The sequence below is a fragment of the Balaenoptera ricei genome, chromosome 4 (genome assembly GCF_028023285.1).
Source record: "Balaenoptera ricei isolate mBalRic1 chromosome 4, mBalRic1.hap2, whole genome shotgun sequence".
Classification (NCBI taxonomy): Eukaryota; Metazoa; Chordata; class Mammalia; order Artiodactyla; family Balaenopteridae; genus Balaenoptera; species Balaenoptera ricei.
The window spans coordinates 82554511-82573982 of NC_082642.1; the positions used below are offsets into that span (position 1 = coordinate 82554511).

The following is a 19472-nucleotide window of genomic DNA, read 5'->3' on the forward strand; positions in this document are numbered from 1 at the left end:
CTGTGCCCTGGGTACATCCCAGCTTCTCTCCCAGCCTCAGTTTCTCCATCCGTGAAACAAGATGCTACTTTCCCACAGCTTGAAAAGGCCTAAGGTTCTTGTTATTCACGGGGAGTTTTCGAAGGATGGGTGAAAGAGACAGGAAAAGCCGCCCCCCCCAACCCCACTCCCCAGTCTCTGTCCCAGACCCCGGGGCCCAGGCCTCTTAAAACCAATTCTGGAAGCACTTCCTGGAGGTGGTGGGGGAGAGCCAGAGGATTTGTGCACGTCGGTGAGCGTGCGTGCGTGACAGAGGGCTTTTAAATGAATCACTGTATCTAGCGGGGCAGCACCTGCTCCTCAGCCTCCAAAGGCAGCGCGAGCAACACGATCATTCAAAAGCTGCCGCTTTCCATTCACGTCTATAATTAGCGCGCGGGCTGCGGCCACAGCTGGCGCTGCAGGGGGAAGGGCTTCGGGGCGGGGCCTATCCCCTTAGGCCCTCCCCTTATCATTCCGCTCCCCGCCCTCCGCGCCCGGAGTCCCTGGCGGCCCCCACCCCGCCGCCGTCCCGGGTCGGGGGCTTGGCTCTCGGCCGCAGGATTCCTTCACTTATTGCCCGGACCCCGGGGCCCTCCGCACCCTCACCTTGGGGCTGCGTGTCCAGGAGAGCTATATTTAGGCTGGCATCCCCCTTCCCCCGCCCCGCCGCTCCGGCGTCCCGCCCTCCCCGCTCCCGCCCGCTCCCCCGCCCTCCCCGCCGCCCCTCCCAGCCACCTCTCCCTCTTTGTCGCATTACATAGTAATCTGAGATGCATTGGATGAGCTCCAGGGAACAGAATGTACTTGGCAGAGACGCGGGGCTTGATGTCTGCAAAATGTCGGAAACGCAGCCAAGAGCTGCTAACTGGGTCATTAACCTCCAAAAGCAAAGCGAGGTCTGTAGGCCCGCTTTGCCTCCCTTCATCTCGCCAATAAAAGTGCCTCAGTGTGAGGGGAAGAAAAAGCCCAAGGTTGGCTGCTTTGATTTCTAGGCACCAAAGGCAGGCCTGGCCCCTCCTCCTGGCCCGGGCTCTCCGGCCGCCCCTGCGCCGCGTCCCAGTGTACAAGTGGCCTTTGAAAGGCCGGGCCACCCCGCGGGGCCAAGCTCGCGCCTCTGGGAAGACGTTACCCGGCAGCCCTTCCCTACCGCACGGCCTCGGGCCCATTTTATTGGGTCCAGGAAGAAAAATGGGACTGGGGTGGGAAAGGATTAAGGGAGAAGCTTTTAGGTCCATCCCAGACCCCACGACTAGAGGGAAAGGGTTTGCCATCCCTCTTCTGCGACGCTCCCTCTTCCTCCTTCCCTCCTCCCACTCGGCCTCCTCTTCCTCTTTCCCCTCCTCTCTCATCTCCTTTCTGAGAGCAGGCTGTGGGGTGGCCGCCTGCATACATGGCCTGGCTCCAGGAGACTTGAGCTCTGTCACTTGCTGCGTGACCTTGGATGAGTCACCCATTTCTCTGCTCCTTCATTCCCTTATATGTCAATTGTTGGCCACAATAACACCTTCCTGACCTATCTCGCACAATTGTGAGGCTCAAATGTGAATGTCACTTACAAACTGCAAAGCTCTGCTTAAGTGTCACAGATACACAGATGTTCTCTCTGTCTCTCTTGACTCCTCTGAAAGCCGCAAGGTCCAAACTTCTTCTGGACTTGTGTGTACTCCTGAAAAATAGGAATATAAGTAGTCTCACCAAGAAGCTTCAAAGGTTTGAATACTCACAAGGGAAAAGCCCTTAAAATCCACCCCCCTCAAGCTGTCTAGCCCTGTTGGATTGCCAAACAGACACTTCCCCCTAACGTCCAAACCCACTTCTCCAGCGGCTGGATGGCGAGAGAAAGTGCTTGGTACTGAAACCAGAAGAGGTCGAGCAGTTCCTCAAATGATGAGACACCCTTACGTAGTGGAGGGAAGACAGTTGGCCTGGTGACAACGGCAGCAGCCTATGCCCTGTGAGTCTGGACATCTGCGTGTGTCTCACCCCAAGTCCAAGACCGGGAAAGCTGATTTATGCAACTCCACTTAGGACAGGAGGAGAGCTCGCCCCTGGGGGTGTTCACAAAATTAAAACCAAGTCCAACCGGGCATCAGCATTCTTCCTGTCCCATCCCTGACTGGGTTCACTCCGCCCTCTACTGCAACCACAGCAGATCCACTCTGCCTCCTCACCATGTCCCATGGAGGCCCACGCTCCCCTGTCACTGGAGCTTGGCCAAAGCTTCTTTTTTACAGTCACTTGGAAGACTGACCCCTCATTACCACACATGCAGATCCTTTGCATCCCTCAAAACTCAGCTCAAATGACAACTCTCCTTTAGAAAGAGTCTAGAGATGTAATATCTTTCTTTCAACTCTTCTTGGGACTTTTTAATGCTGTCTCAGTATAACCAGCCATCTTTGTGCTTATTATATCCTTCTTATGGAGTAGACATTTCTCTATGAATAGGGACCCTTTGTTGTTGATCTCAACTCTGAAGGTTAAGGTGACCAAATATCCTGGTTTGCCTTCCTACTTTATGCCTGTTGCCCTAGTATAATTAATGGCTCCCTCTTTCACTCTGGAGTGCTCTGGTTTGGACGATAAATTCTGTGGTCACCTTACTTCGGGTCTCTATCCAAGTACCTGGCACATGAGTAGACTTAATAAATGTGTGAACTGTTGTGAAGAATATATAAGAGTTGTTTCTTACCCGATTCCCTGGGGGCTCTCAGGCCTACCTTTTTCTCCAGCCTGGAGGCATTTGGTTCTCTTCTTCTTCCCTCGGGAAGAACTACAGAAGGACTTAGTGCCACTTTCTTTTTGACAAGCCTTTCCAAGATTACAAATGTTCTGACCCAACTAGAAGTGGCTTACTCCAATTCTTCCCATGCTTCTCAGCCCCTCAATAGTCAGACAGCTGCCGGGTGTTGGAAATATGTATCAAACGCTAGAGAAGGTCACTCGGTCTGTGGGATGAAGCCCTCATTTCCAGCCTCAGCTGGATTTGTGGTCTTGCCCAATTTCTTTAACAGTCCCACTCTTCAGAACTACTTTCATTTATGTAGTTGCCTTAGGAGGTCACAACTTTGAAAGCTCAGAGCTGCTTTATTACAAAATATGTAGTTAACATTCGAGGTATGGCTCAGAGGGTAGGAAAGATATGGTCTCTTGCCCTTTTGCATCATAAGTTTTCTCAAAAGTCAGCCTGTTGGGCTGTTTGTTGACTTATTTTTAAAGACACCAAGCCTTTGGAAATAACAGCAGGCAAGATGCCTGGCTTTGAGAATGGAGAACCAGCGTCAGGAAGGCTGGGTCTTCTTTCTCCTTCTCCTCTGACTCACTGCTTTCTGGAGCATGAATCATATGCCCTTTCTCGGCATTGGGTCTCACTTCCTTCATCTCCCCTATAAAATGGGTGTATTTGCCACTCCTACCACACAGGAGGGGGCTGAGGCTCTACCTTGGTAATTGTACAAAAAAGTACGATTAAAAGTAAAAATGTCCTGTCAGTGTATTTTGGACTCTCTGGAGGGGCACACATGGAGGGTATGTGAAGCCATTTTAGGATGCTGCTTTAGTTTCTAGAACACCTCAGTTCACTGAGAATGACCTCTCTGAAACTGGAAGTGGGCGGGAGAATCAGTCTCAAGATGGAGGTGGGAATGAGTCTGGGCTGTTTGAGTGGGAGTGAAAGTCATGGGAGCAATCAAGAAGGGGAACAGGGAGCTGGCAATAAAAAGCAAACAGGACTATTGTATGGAGGGCTTTAATGCTGGGTGGGGACATTTGCACTCTCTCCTGAGGGCCACGGGGGATCAGTGGAGGGGACTGAGTCGGGGCACGGCGCGATCTGCAGTGTGTTTTAGTGAGACACATCTGTCAGGTCGAGGGACAGACTCTGGAGCTGGCATCGGTCACATCCCAGTTTGGCCTTAAGCGAATGGCGGCTCCCCTCCATCTGAGCTTCTGTTTCCATCTCTGTAAAATAAATGGGTAAAATGGCCCTGAATAACTGGAACATGCTGTGATGCTACAGTAAAGACCATCAGGAAATAGCCTGTGTGTGTGTGTGTGTGTGAGGGGGGATGTGGTAACTGCTGTGTTAGACACAAAGCTATGTCTGGCAGCCTTGGTCTTCAGGTAGGAAGCCTGAGCAGCCTTAAGAGCTTAAGCAGGTCTGGAGGACTCCCTGTGTGTCCAGAACCTGGAGATCTTTCTTCAGGTCCCAACACAGCACATCTGGATTTAAGGCCTGGTCAGCAACCTCTGTCTAGACTTGTCTGCTGCCTACTTCCCAGTCGGGCTGAGACAGCTGCTGTTTGAGAAGGCTGAACTGAGGTTCATGCTAACCGGCTGCCCCTCAAGATGCTTCGGATCTCGCCCGCTCCTGTGTTAGGTTTCCAGGAAGGCTTGTACCATCCAGGACTACATGGTTCGGGGCCTCAGAACTCTGCCTTTAAAATACGACTTGACAATATGCCTTGACATTTACCCAGGTCCATTATAAGACTGGCACCTAGAAGATTCTCTATTATGAAGGTGCTATTGGGATATCGTCTGTTAAGTTATTTAATGGTCCTTATGTAAAGACCCACATAGAAAACCCTTGGTGAACTCATATAGTAAAGAAGAATATATTAAAAGTGGGGTTTTTGGGGGTCATTTTGGGGTTTGCAATAGTTCCTTTAGGTTCAGGGATAATTGAATGTATGCTCCTGTCTTATAGTTGGATTTAAAAATACGTATGCTTTTTATTGTAAGCTTCCTCAAATTGTTTTCCACATAGGTTTATGTAAATAAGTGAATAAATAAATAAATGAGGGTTCAGCTGGATCTGAGTCATTGTGTGAAGTGGAGAAATAAGTCCCCTTATGACTGGTGAACTGACTGAAGCCCTCCTAACTTTAGTTGAAGCAAAATATCCAAAATATCAGAGCATCCCTAGTGAAAGCATCTTTCACTCAAACTATTTTCTTAGTGCTCCTTTGTTTGAGTTGCAGTTTTGTGTGAGAAGTTTTGAAGGGATTGTGATTTTCTGTAAGCAGTGCAAGGACCCAGTAATAATTGGAAGAAGAAAATCTAAATAATCCAGTGAGTTTACGGGATTAGCAGGTATATGGTTATATGGTGAAAGTGACATTTCACCCATAAGGGCTAAATAATCCAGGTTGATTCTATCAATTACTATGTTGTCTTGAGATCTGTGTCTGAGCGTTTATCAAATGATGGGGGAGAGCAGTTGAACTTTGAGGTCCCTTTTAGTACTCATGTTCTATTTGCCTACAAGTCTCTACATGAGTTGACTGATGGAGCTCCACAATCCACCTCAGAGTCTAAAAACCAGCTAAGAAACTGATGTTTTCTCCCTTACCTGTAGCCCCACACCACACCCCTACTGCTGGTGAATGAAGGGCATATCTGGAGGAGAGTGGCGATGTGGCTGACAGTTTGACACAAGTTCTTCTGTCCTGTGAAGGACATGTGTGTTCACTGAATAATGAGTGATTGAATGAATGGTCAGCTACCCTTTACCTGCCATACATGGATTCCCCCCAAATATTTTAAATTGTAATTCTAGGATGCTTGAAACCCGCACTCTGAATATAAAATGTGAAACGAATCTGACAGATTGTGTGATTCAACTCCTTCAGTTGATAGACGAAGAAAATGAGGCTTAAAGAGACTTACCCCAGGGACTTGGCCCAAGACACAGAGCCAAGAAGCCTCAGAGCCAGGGCTGGACCCCAGATCTGCACTATTCCTTGGTGCTTATTTTTTGCTACTAGCTGGGTTGCAATGGATAAATCTTCTGCTAGGCGACCCAGTTGCTAAGCTTTGATTGCATCATCCTTGGGCTCAAAAACCTTTGTGGATTTCTGCTACCCATTCCTAATTTAAGGTTCATTTTGTGTCATTATTTGGGCTCTGTCCATGATATCTGGCACCACTTTAAAAAATGTAGGCATTCCCTTGTGGGTGGTGAGGTAGGGAGAGGCAGACAGGTGATTTTGCTTAAGCTGCTTTGACTGTCTCTGACACATACCAAACCTGGTTAACCTTTTCCTGATTTCTCAGCTCTCAGCAGCTTTTCTGTGCAGTCACCTGGATGCCACATTTCTTAACTCATTTCCTATCTCTTAAGGATCAGTTAAGTCATTTTTCTTTCTTGGTAGTGGGAAGAGAGGTAGAACTGGAAAATGGGGTCTTCAGCAGTTTAACTGGACTTTGAGCAGAATTCTATATGACAAGGCAAGAAGGACCAACGATCTGTCTTTCAGGTCAGCGCAGAAGGCTCAGATAACACCAGCCAGCCCTTGTGTTGAAGGAGGTTGAGATTGTCCTCCCAGAGTTTCCCACCACTGTCCTTAATTCTGTTCCAAGAGTGCCCTCTGCTGGACCGGTGCAGGCCCCAGCAGTCTCAACCATCTTGGAAATGGGGCCAACAGGGACTCTGGAAGGATGAAAAAGGATTGGGATTTCCTTGAGAGATGGGTTCCCCTTCAGGGAAGCTCCGAACTCCCCCTATTTAAATACAAGCTCAAAATAAGATGGATCCATTTCACGAGGTTCTCTTGCCTCTCCATTTCTCATTCCCTCTATTTCAGTTTCTTTCTTTTGTCTCATCCTGCTGATTAGTATTTGGGGAAAGAATCCACCGTGCTAATTCAGCCTAAAAGATCATCTTGGGGTGGAAAAATAGGATTTAAAGAGGGGAAACTGGGTCTAGTGAAATGGGCATAAAATTATGGATTCTACTTTCTTGAGGCCTAATGGCTGGGTTTCAAAGAGCAATTTCTTAAAATAACTCAATTTCTAATCTCAGATTGTATTACTCCTTAGGTTAAAAACTTTCATCAGCCATTCATTGCTCACTAAATTAAGTCAACAGTCTTTACCTTACATTCAAGGTATATTTATAAATTCATAATGCATTATTTTGTTTGCATTTCATTTATCAAGGCTAATAGCATGCTTATTTTAAACAAGAACTTTACCTTGATCTAGTTTTTAGGAAATGAAAATGTATTGAAATTTTTTAAAGTATATTTTAATATCAAAGTCATACATTTCACATTAAAAATCAGGCTCAGCAAATACTTAATCTGCTTATAATTTTGAACAAGGCAAAAGACCTTGCTTAAATAATTAGCTTTTTAAACAGAAGCAATAATTGGTAGATTGAATCCTATCTTTAACATTGGGTTTAGTTCTAACATGTTCTTTGGAGGGCAACAAGGTGAAAGTTACCAAACATTAAAAAGTTTTGGGGGTTGATACTCTTTGAAGTACCATGCAGACAATGGAAAGGCAGTGGCTAGGAATATACTTACTGAATAAATAGAGGCAGTAATATGGTAAACACTGAAATTATGCTGAAAAATGGAATATTGAAGCTGGATGAAACCTTAGAGAGGATTTCACCCTCTTATAACCCAGATGGTACATTGAGACCTAGAAAGAAAAAAAATCTCCCAAAAGTTCAAGGGCAGTTATTGGAGGAGCCCGGATTGGAATCTGGGTCATCCAATTCTCAATCCAGAGGTCTCACCACTCCCCAACACTGCCTCCCTACAAAGGCGTGAAAAAGGACCCATATGTAAAAGATCCTAACGTGCATTTGGAAACTGCTGCCTAAATCCCAATGAAATTTAAAAACATTTCCTAACTCAGGCTCTGTCCCATTTCACTACATCCGTAAGAGGCTGTGAGAAATGAGGAGTTCAGATCCTGACACTGACCCTTCATTCTGTTTACACATGGGCTGGCCAGATGGGAGAGAAATAAAACAAACATTTGCAGCTGTTATGGGGGGGAAGGGGGAGGGTGGAACCCATGAGGTTTCCAAGTTTTGATCCAACACATCAGAACACATTTAATTTTTACTGCTGGTTTAGAGTTTACTGCCTTTAACTTCCTCTACAAAGCCTGAAGGCTGTCACTTCATGTCGAAGCCTGCACTGATTGATGATGAGGGTTTCTGGAGCTAACTTTAGCCATCACCACAGCGGTCCAAGTGACCAAGGCAGCTACTGCGCCATTACAACTGTGGGGACCCCTCTCTCTGCATCCTCTGCATTCCTTGATGCCAGGTCTGTGGTTCTCCCTGGCAGGCAGAGGCCAGGAGGGGCATTGTGTGAGAGACAGTGTATTCTAGTGAGCAGAACATGGGCTTGGGGGTTATGTAAGACTCAGTTTTAATCCTGGCCCAGCCATTCACTGGTCATGTGATTTTGAATCAGTTGCCTTAAGTCCAAGCCTTATTATCGTGTTTTTCCTTAAAATAGGAAAACTAATATTTTTCAAAGTGAAAGGATTTAGCCACATCATGTATTTGAAGTTTATAGCAGGAGTGTCCAATATATCATAGCTATTACGATTATTCCCTGAGAGTTTTTTCTTCTTCCTGGAGCCTATATGAATGATGTAGCTACTAAGTTGTGAAGATCTAAAGGACAGCATTGGGCCTCTCGCCTTTATGCTATTTCTTAAGGGCTCAAAAATGTGATGACTTATTGTTATTATCAATAATAATAATCGATTATCAATAATAGTCTATTCTATTTGTATGTTTTAAAAATTTTTAAGGCACTCTTTTTTTCCATTTTATTGTGAAAAAATTTAAACCTATAGCAAAGATGAAATAATTTCCTAACACACATATACCCACTTCTTAGATTCTACCATTAACATTTTACCAAACTTGCTTTATCATTTCTCTGTTTATCCATTCCTTTATCCATCAATCCACACTTTATGTATTTCAAAGTAATTTGCAGATAACAGTACACTTCTTAAATTCTTCAGCATGAATATCATCAGTTAGAGATCAATATTTGTTGACTTTTTTCTTTTAATATACATTTATATACAATGAAATGAACAGTCTTAATTATACATTCAGTGAATTTTGACAAATAGTACATCTGTGTATCCCAAACCGCTACTAGGATATATAGCATATTAACATCACCCTATAAGGTTCTCACATGTCCCGTCCCAGTCAATCCCTGTCTTCCCCAACTAGGGAGAAACTCTATTCTGATTTTTTTCACCATAGATTAGTTTGACCTGTTCTGGAACTTCATATAAATGGAATAATATAGTATGTACATGTCTGTATAAGTCTAATTTCATTCAATATAATGTTTTCAATTACTCATTCTTGTTACTGTATGTATTGGTAGTTTGTTCATTCCCACTAAAAAGCTATCTTTAGTAAGTGGTGCGCATACCTCCTTGAGAATTCTGAATTGGTAAAAACAAAAAGCTTGCGTGTGTGTGTACAAAAAGAAAAAATATGGAAGTAAAGTCACCAAAATGTTTATAGTCTTCACCTATGAGACATGCAATTGGAGCAAGAGGAAGAAATGGGAAATTTTATTCCTGAATGTAGACACTTTTTTATTGCTTGAAATTTTTACACATATATAGAGACTTTATAATATAGAACAAGCATTTTAAAAACAAGGCAACAACTAAACTAAGCTCCTTGTGGGATGGGAAGAGGCTGAGAGTCTTGTGCTGTGTCCAGCTGAGGAGCATGTGTCTGGGCTCTCCTTCTGCCAGGGCACCCTCTGTGCTCCTTGGTGAACAGAGCCTGGAAAATGGGTGCAGATGGTAAACTCTGGGTGAGAAGAATACTTAGAGAAAAGGTGCACCTGAGGCATAAAATATGGACACGTTCTGAGGGGAAAGAAGGCATAAAGCATAATTAAGATGGCTGAAAGAAAGAATTCTGAAAGAGGGCTACTAGGATTAGAATAGTCCAACAAGGAGAACCATAGAATCCTACAGCCATAGACATGAAAGAGGCTTAAGGGACATTTACTGTGACTCCTCTATTTTGAAAAGTGTAAAATGAGGCCCTACCTAAGAAAATGACATGTAATCTCATTTCATCACTGAACTTTAGAGCCAACACCAGAGATGTTGGAGATCATCAAAACTCTTTGAGGGCTGGTCCATGTCTGTGTACCCTGTGAACAGTGTCAGGCGGTTAGGTGCTATTTATTGAAAGAGTGAGACATAAACTGATGCTTGCTCAGAACATGCGTCTTACCCAGAGGATAACAGCCAGAATTACCAGTGTCCACTGAAGCACCGCAATAAGAGATTCAAATTATATTTGAGAGACCTACGTTAACTGTAAGGAGGATTTTCTTGGAAGACAGGGTTGTGGAAACCTCTGTTTCTTAGAAGTCTTAAGAATTTAATAGAGTCTCCCATGTTGAAAGAGTTTAAATGTGGTGCTACTTGCCAGGCTAGAGAGCTCTCATTTCCTCCCAATTAAAAAAAAAAAAAAAAAAAAAAAAAAAAATCCAAGACTTGGGTTCTTTCTTGCAAGTCTGACCCCTAGTGGTCATCATCTCTGGGTTGTGCGAAAGGGAAAAAAGGCCAAGAAAAGGAGGAAAACCCAGACATCTTTTTGGGAATTGGTAATGAATCTTAGAAATTTCCTAGTCAAACTATCTAATGGGACTAATTAAACATGAATAGAAATGACTTCCAGCATCAGTGACTTTGTAGTAAAGCTTGAAGTGGAGCCCAGGACCTTTAGCTGGTGCTCTAGTTTCAGGATCCAATTCTTACACCTTCCAGAATCTCTCACCTCCAGTGAATCTGGAAGATGGACTCTGGCCAGATATTTAGGCTTCAAATACACCTACGGCCCTGTTCACTAGCCATTAGAGAGAAGTTATTTTCTTAAGCTAGTAGAGTACAGAAAAATAATTTATTCTGTTCTGAGCACTGTTTCGTGGACAGATGACTTCAGACAAACTGCTGCCCTTTCTGAGCCCCAATTTATTAAGACGAGGGAAACTACGTGATCTCTAAGGGCTGGTCCAGAGCTAATGTTTAAGATTTTCAAGTGTATATTGTATTTTGGCACAGAGTTCCTCCCAAATGGTGGCACTGTTACCATTACAAAAAGCACTCCTCCCTTTTAGAATAGTAATCCCTATTTTGGGATCTTCAGAATCCTATAGGATCAGGCTGTACCAAGAGATCTATGAGCTTTCTGAAGTTGCATGTAGTTGTTAAGGCTTCTGTGAATTTTCTTGGAGAGAGAGAAAAAACCTCCTTAGATTTCACCAGAAGGGTCTAGGATCACCCCAAAATTCATACACATCACCAAGTTAACCTTAGAATTAGGTTTCCAAGAAAGTGAAGGACGTAAGCTCTAACTCTTTTCGTAGAGTTACACTTAGTGTCTCTTTAGCCCCTTGTTGACATGGAGACAGCAGATATACACTGCTTCTGCATTCAGGGTCCAGGAATTCAGTTCTCATTCTCTCCTTCTCTTCCATGTTGAGGAACACTCATCAGTCAGTAGATGTAACTCCCACTGAGCTGACAGAAGCCCTCCATTCCCTTTGTAAAGCATTCTGACAGATGCCCACTGCACACTAAATACTCATGGCTGTGAGGCTGCTCTCTGGGGCCCTGTGCCCATCTCCTCCCATCAGTTGAACTGTATGCTTGCTTACCAAGGGTCAGTTGATTTTTTCCCCCCAAACTTATTTATGCCAATTGTATTAGTTAATACAATTATATAACTTAAGTATTATGCAAACAAATGAAGTATGAGTGTGAAAATAAAGAGATCGTTTCAATGATAATTAATTGCTTTGGAAAGGCTTAAGGGGGATGAGTTGCCAAAAAAATACTCTATAGTTAATTTGTGGGTGAAACAACTGTAAAGGATGACAAAAATTAAGATCTAGAAGAATTCTGCAAGTTTTTAAAGATTTCCTCCATTAAGACAAATAAAACAAAAGCAGACAAAATAAAAACAAAAACACTTGAAACTGGAAATAATGGAGTACATGTTATGGGAGTGGTTTAGTCAAGAAAAATGAGAAGGAACTCTGGAATTGGAAAGGGTATGCTTAAAGAAAGGACTTGGTCTACTGACTGGCAAATGAATGTCTTAAGTTAAAATATATCAGATGATTCCCAGCTTTAACCACATTTTCTGATTAGCTGACACTGATGGCAGTGTGTTTCTTTAGTATTAAGATAAAAATATCAAAGTGAGGTCCAAGAGAACTGGTTTGCTTATGTCTCCTGAGTACTAATCTCTTGAAGGTTTGGCCTTTTTAAACTTCCCATAAAATCTCATTTTACTCCTGTAAGTCTGTTTCTTGTAAGCACTTCTTACAGACCTTTTCCGCCTTGAAGCCAAGCACCAAGAATTCAGCATTCAAAACCTCTATTAAATTAATGTTTGCTCACCTTAGCAAACCAGTAATACTCACTCAAAATCTGGAACCAGATTCACTGTTCATTGTCTTAAGATTTCATCAATGCAGGGCCATTTGTGGTCACTATCAACATTACACTCTGTCTTTGCAGAGTCTATGAGCCACAAACATAGGTACGCCTTTTGCTTAGCCTTGCCTTCTGGGGAACGTATGCTATAGAAACAACATATCTGAGGAGAAAAATGAACTGCACAAAGAGGTTCATTGCAGCATTATATATTTAAAAAATATGCCAAAAACTGCTTAAATAATTTTGCAAAGGGGTAATCATTTTATTATGATATTTTGCTCAAATATCATCTGGTAGTTATTGCTGATTGTTTATATAGTCATGAAAATGATAATTATGAAGAATTTTAGCCATAATTATTGGAAAAATGTTTGTGATAGTAAATTAAGTGAAGAAAGAAAAATGCAAAATGGAATGAACTTCATGATTACAAATGTAATAAATGTATACATGAAATTGGTAAGCTGGGGAAGAGTTGGGTTTTTTTATTTTCTGACTATTTTTCACTTAAGTTTCATTCTTTCAATGATTAGAAAAATCCCACATTATGCAACAATTCACCAGTTTTTCAACCTTGGTGTCCTGGGAGACCTTGAGATGTCTGAGGTTTGACGTAGCGTTGCTCAGAACCACAGAATTACCCCCCAGGGGAGTGAGGATTAGGCAAGAACTCCCTGAATTATGGATGGACTGGGTGTGAAAGTACCTTTGAGGTCATAGTAGTCTAATGCCCTCATTCTACAAATAAGATTTATTATGGCACTTACTAGCAATTTGACCTGAACAGGTTACTTATTCACTCTATACCTTGGTTTCCTCACCTGAAAAATGGAATAATAAAAGTCTCTATGCCCACAGTTTGCTGGGAGGTTTAAAAGATATGAATATAGTGCATGGCACAAAGTAAGCCCTCAATCAATGTTAGTTATCAGTATGACAAAAGTTAGTGGTTGAGTCAAGGCCAGAGTTCAGGTTTCCTGACCCCTTCAATGGAGCTATTTCTATCACACCGCATCACAGACCTTTCACCTTAGTCCAGGCTGCAGTCCTTTGCTTTGCTGAGTACTGGGTAAGAAAAAGGCTATTCCAATAACACTGAGGATGCTATGACTTTACTTAACTCTTGCCTATCAGGCAACTGACAGCCTACACTGCAGTCAGGACTACATATGAGAACTATCAGGGATATCATACTGAACTGAACTGAAAATATGCCTTAAATAAGACAGAACTGGGCTCAAGTTCTATGATTATTTATGTCCTGCTTGACTTCTTGATCTGCACTTGCTTTTATGAGCCTTGGTTTTCTTATTCTCAAGATGGGGATTAATAGGGATAATCCTTCCAATGCATCTGTGATGTGAGTTGCCATATGTGAAAGGACTGTGTTAAATGTAAAGTGGAATACAATTCAAAGTGATGATTTTTAAAAAATTATTATTTTAAAAACATTTATATAGTGCATTCTATGTGCCAGGCATTATTCCAAGGACTTAATTGAATAGGTCTTCATAGCAGTCCTATAAAGTAGGTACAATGATTGTCCTAGCTTTACTCAGGGAGGTACAAGGAGATTAAGGAATTTACCCTACCTCACAGACCTGATAAGTGGTGGCACTGATCACCACTTAAGAACTTAGAACTTTTAACTTAGGACTCTGTAGTCTGACGACAGAGTCCCTGCATAGTTCTCATGCTGCTTTATTATCAGTGAAAGTGCCTTGGCCTAAAAGTAAAGAAACATAGGTTCTAGAGTCTGTTCTCCTTCCTTACAAGGTTCAATTCCATTAGTCCAGTCCAGTGGATTGCAATCCAATGCAGGCCCATCCAATCCAATCCAATCCAATCCAATCCAATCCAATCCAATCCAATCCAATCCAATCAATCCAATTCAATCCAATCCAATCCAGTCCAATCCTATTCAGTTCAATTCATTTCAATTCAAGAAATACTCTCTTGAGTGTTTAGTTTGTGGGTTTTGATGATAGTAAGATACGGGGTGAATAAGTCAGTCTCCAGAAAGAATGTCAAATCTGGAACTGTGAGGGTCAGAATAAAGGTGCTTTATAAAGTCTCACCTTTCCTCTGCTCATTAAATAAAAAGCGGCCCAGCCATGGGGAAATAGGTGTCTCCTGGGACCACAGAATCCAGGTTGGAAAAATAGGTACTTGGGATTCCTGAAAAGTAAATGATCTTTGGCTGGGTTTATGTCTTCAACACTGGGACCATTGCTCTGTGTCTGGTTCCAGACCTTGTGGCCAGCAGCCTTCTTTTGAGCTAAGATGAAGTCATCTCAGTGGCCTGGTACATGTAATTTCTTATTCCTCCTCCTCCACTAAGCGTTCCGAGGGAAACCTGCCTATTGATGGGATTTTCTACCTTTTGACCATAAAAGAGATATTCCATATAAAGCATCTTGCATGGTGTCTGGCCCATAGCTGGTGCTCATAAGGTGGCAAATGTTACCACTATTATCCTAAACTTTTGTCACGTGACCACTTTTCCATCGGTCCTTTTTTCTTTTAAAAATTTATTAATTTATTTATTTATGGCTGTGTTGGGTCTTTGTTTCGTGTGAGGGTTTTCTCCAGTTGTGGCAAGCGGGGGCCACTCTTCATCGCGGTGCGCGGGCCTCTCACCATCGCCTCTCACCATCGCGGCCCCTCTTGTTGCGGAGCACAGGCTCCAGACGCGCAGGCTCAGTAATTGTGGCTCACGGGCCCAGCCGCTCCCCGGCATGTGGGATCCTTCCAGACCAGGGCTCGAACCCGTGTCCCATGCATTGGCAGGCAGACTCTCAACCACTGCGCCACCAGGGAAGCCCAACCATCAGTCCTTTTGAGAGAGAGAGTTTGAATGGCCCCAGAGGCCGGACTGCATATGACAATCATCGTTTCTTAGGGAGTTCTGTCTTTCTGTTCCAAGATGAAAAGTGGGACAAGCCAGACTGGACATTACAGATCGTGCTCCTGCTGTCCAGTGGCCACACTGCACAGAACAGGAATATTCCCCATGGGTAAACTGTTCCCTTACACAACATTTTTGACGTTACACAATTAAAAAGGCTTGCACATTAACATGTGAGGCATGTGTAAGTACCTCATAATTAACTGCTGTCTATTTAACCAGACAGCTCCAGCAAGTTAATTTGATGTCTGTTACAAGACTTAATAATTGTCAGTGATTTTTAAAAACAATTTACTGGTATAATCATTGACTACCCCTAGATTATCTTGTCAAATTGATAATTAAATGCCTCAAAATTCATTACAGAGTCTGTGTATTAAGAGGAATGTAATTAAGTAATGTTTGCTTATGTAATCTAGAGTTTATTAGTTGTACACTTATTTATCTTTTCTACACTTATCAAATCTTCCTAAGGACCTCTTCAGAATCAATAGAAAACCAAGAATCAATAAATGTCTTAGTAGATCCAAATGAGCAATTTAACTGAGAGAATGTGAAATAAATATGGATTCTTCATATCTGCAAAGAGGGAGGAGAGATTATTCCTATTTCACAGTAGGATTATCAGTTGGGAAAACAGAGTTCCTTTCATTCCTTCTTCTGTTTCCTTCTCCCTCCTTCATTCTCCTTTCTTTCCCTCCCTTCCACCTCTCCATTCCTTTCCTTCCTCCCTGATTTCTTCCCTCTCTTTCTTCCTTTTTTCTCTTTTCTTTCTTTCGTCGAACATTTACGTGCCTGCTATGTGTCAGCCATTGTGTATGACACTGAGGAGATATATATATATATATATATAATATATGGTATGATATTAGTCTAACGTAGCCAAGGAGAGAGACCTATAAAAAATTACAGTGCAACAGTTTCTTCTAGCCTGGAGGTATGCACAAAGTGCTAAGGGGGCACAGAGGCAGGAAAAACTAACTGTACTGGTAGTTAGGGAAGAGTTCTCAGAGGGGGTGACATTTGAGCTTGCTGGAGATCAGGATGTAGGAGTTTTCCAGGGAGAAAAAGTCTGAGAGGGGCATTCCAGGTGGAGGGAATCACATCTGCGACAAACAACATGGACCACTCTGGAGTTAGATGGAAAGGGATGAATTTTGAACTGCTGAGTACCATGATCAGAGCTGTGCTTTTTTCAAAGGATAGCTTTGGAGGATAGAGTAGTGATTTCAGTAGTCCTCAGTTACGCAGTTACAATGTCTAGTGGCTTGCCCTAGTAGCCTTGAGTCCTCCAGATATGTATTCAAATTGCAGTTTGGCTGGCCCTTCCCTTCCACACCCTCTCCTCCTGGCAATCATCATATGCCCAGGGTTTTACAGGTTGCATTGGATTTCTGCTCTGTTGTCACTGTAAAGGTACTTATACATTTCAGATCACATATTCAAATTTTGAGTTTGATGAATAACAAAGTATTTCAACCTGAGCCTCCTAAGAAAAGGAATCTGTGGTTCAGCTTGGTTATCCCAGAAACTCTCCCACATGCCCAGGACCAACAGAAATCAAACTCAAGGATGTTTGGTTACATGAACAATCTTGGATAAGATTTAGAAGAGAAAGAGCCTTAAATTTACATTAATAGCTTTCAGACCTCTATATAGAACCCCCTCATTCATCACCTTCTTATCCTTCATAACTACTAAGACACATAGGAGTCAGTGGTAATAATTTTTGTCCTTACCAAGTGTTAATCACTATAAAAGTGGCAGCCTGCATGGAGTTTCCCCGGGCAAGATGGCTGGGTGCCTTTTGGGGAAGAAGGGAAAGAGGGAGAGAGAAACGGTGGAAATAAATAACATATTCTGGTATTTAAAACTATACTGACTATATTCAGCAAGTAGAAAATGCATTCAAAGTCTCTGAAGCCTTTTTCATGACACTTGGAAATCGATTTCATATCCTAATGCTATTCTTAAGCTCAGGCCCATGGAAAAATCTGGTTGGAGGGCTCTCCTTGCCCCAGAGAATAAGTACAGTGCATTTAGGATACTGATGTGCTCTGTGTGTGCCAGGCGTCCCTAAGTGATATATACTGTGATCAGCAATGTTTTAAAATTACTAAGATGATCACATTAGATGATCACATTAGACAAGGTCAGGGGAGATCAAAGTTAATGGCTAAGGAATCCTGGGGGTACAAAATTCTCTGAACTCTGAGGCTGAAAGTGTTTAGAAGTAACAAAAGACACTCTATAACTACAAAGTAGCTTCACCTAAAAAATTATAGGTTTATGGAAAGCAGAACTTCAAAACCCTACTCTGAGGTCTATTGTAACACATCTGCAGGTCTGACAAGAGAGGTAATTCAGTTTGTCACATCTTCTGGACCAAGGTGCTAGATGGTATTAGGTGGAGCCTGGACTTGAGTCTGATGATTTAGTTTGAAGTCCCGGTCTGCTACTTGGAATGACTCGGGACCCTTCTCTCTCAGGGCCTCCGTTTTCTTAGCTGTAAAATGGAGCTAATTGTCCCAGCCCTGGCCGTCTTACATCACTGTGGGATCAAATGAGATCATGAGTGTAAAATACCTTGTAGACAGAGGTCAGAAACATGAAGCCCTACAGAAATGTGAGGGGGTAGTATTATGATTAGATCTAAAAGATTGTAACCATTTCAGAGGAAAATATTCCGTACTGAAAGTATCCGGTTAGAGTTAGGTGCTGCCTTCTGCCTCAGATCCTGGCCGGCAGGCACAGGGCAGCAGGCCTGCATGTTCCCCTGCCTGAGAGGGGCTGCTCTCCCCAGGTGCTCCCCATGGGGGCAATTACTGTCATTGCCCGACGACCTGTCTGCACCCTCGGTTAGTCCGCAAGTGCTGTGAGAGGAAGGGTCCTGTCTGTCCACTGTGGCACTCTAGCACGGTGGTGACCGTACAGGCTTTAGGGACAGGCAGCCTGTGGCAGTTCTAGTTCTAGCCCTGGCTTTGCCACTTACTGTGTGACTTTGGGCAAATTACTGAATGTCTTCAAATCTTAGGTTTCTCATCCGTGATATGAAGTTAATAAATATGCCCAACTCCTATTGTGTTAAAAAGATTAAATGTGGGAGTACATGTCAGCTGCTTAATACAGAGCCTGGAACATAGACGATGCTCAAGGAATACTGAGTATTTGTTGTTGTTGTTATTATTTTTACTATTGTTATTCTTCCCTTCATATGTCCAGTGCTTAGAACACTGTTTAGCATATAATAGGTATTCAGTAAATAGGTAATGAAAGAATAAAAATGTAAGTTTTTATCTCAGCAGATACTTATACTGAGATTAATGAATCCTAAAGGTCAAAAGATAAATGGAAAAGAGATTGAGTTGTGTGGGCTTGGACTTCACACTTTGGGGCCCTTTCCACCGTTTACCTCTACTGGTAAAGAAAGCAGTTCTACCAGGCTGGAAATTTGCAGTATTGGGATAACACTTTAGAGTTTAGAAATAATTTTTAAGGCGAGTATCTTGCTGGATTCCCACCCAGCCCTGTGGGACAGCTATTATTGCACTACCCACTTCACCGGTCGAAACATCGAGGTTCAGAGCAGGGAAATGTCTTGCGTAACCACTACACCTCCGGTCAGAAGAAACACTGAAATTAGGTCTTCTGGTTTACTCTTCTTTCCTCCCCCTGGGAAGAGACCCAAGGCTAATCCACCCCCAGACTGCGTCTCTGATAGTGGCTAGGGAGAGTATTCTGGAGAAGGACCCGGGTTATCTCTCTCACTGCAACAACTAAAACGAGGGGAGTCGCTCCTATATTTCTAGATTTTTTTTTTAGTAATCCATTAAGAATTTCTCACCTATGAGTTTAACTAAACCCTGGTGAAGCTTATTATCAGTTTGGCTTGTACTTTGGTTTTGAACCCTGATATCCTTGGCATACGATATGTGCTTCGCTATCGTTTGTGCTGGGTTTTCCCCCAAGAGAGCTAAGCTGCTACAACCCGTCTCTCTGCTCTGAAGATGGAAACAAACCGGAAGCCCCAAAGGTCTTTCACCCTAGGTCATTTAGGCAAACCAGACAGAAGTGTAATTACACCATCGCTCAACTTTATAAATCCTCCAGATTGCCTCCAGAAAAAAGCTTTTCTCTCAATAAATCTAAAAGCCCTGATAATTTGCTCCAAAGAATTACCAGCAGGATGCAAAACCAGCATGGTTATCCACTGTCTGGCCTTCTCTCCAGTCGGTTTTCTTGGATCTCTCGGCAGCATTACATACTTTTGACATTCTTTCCCTCA

At 42.9% G+C, this 19472-nt stretch overlaps 1 protein-coding gene across 1 annotated transcript in view; it reads left to right on the forward strand.

Annotated features, from left to right (window-relative positions):
* Positions 1-19472, forward strand: part of TPRG1 (tumor protein p63 regulated 1) — a 356970-nt gene that overhangs the window by 18464 nt on the left and 319034 nt on the right. The gene's annotated exons all lie outside the window — the stretch shown is intronic.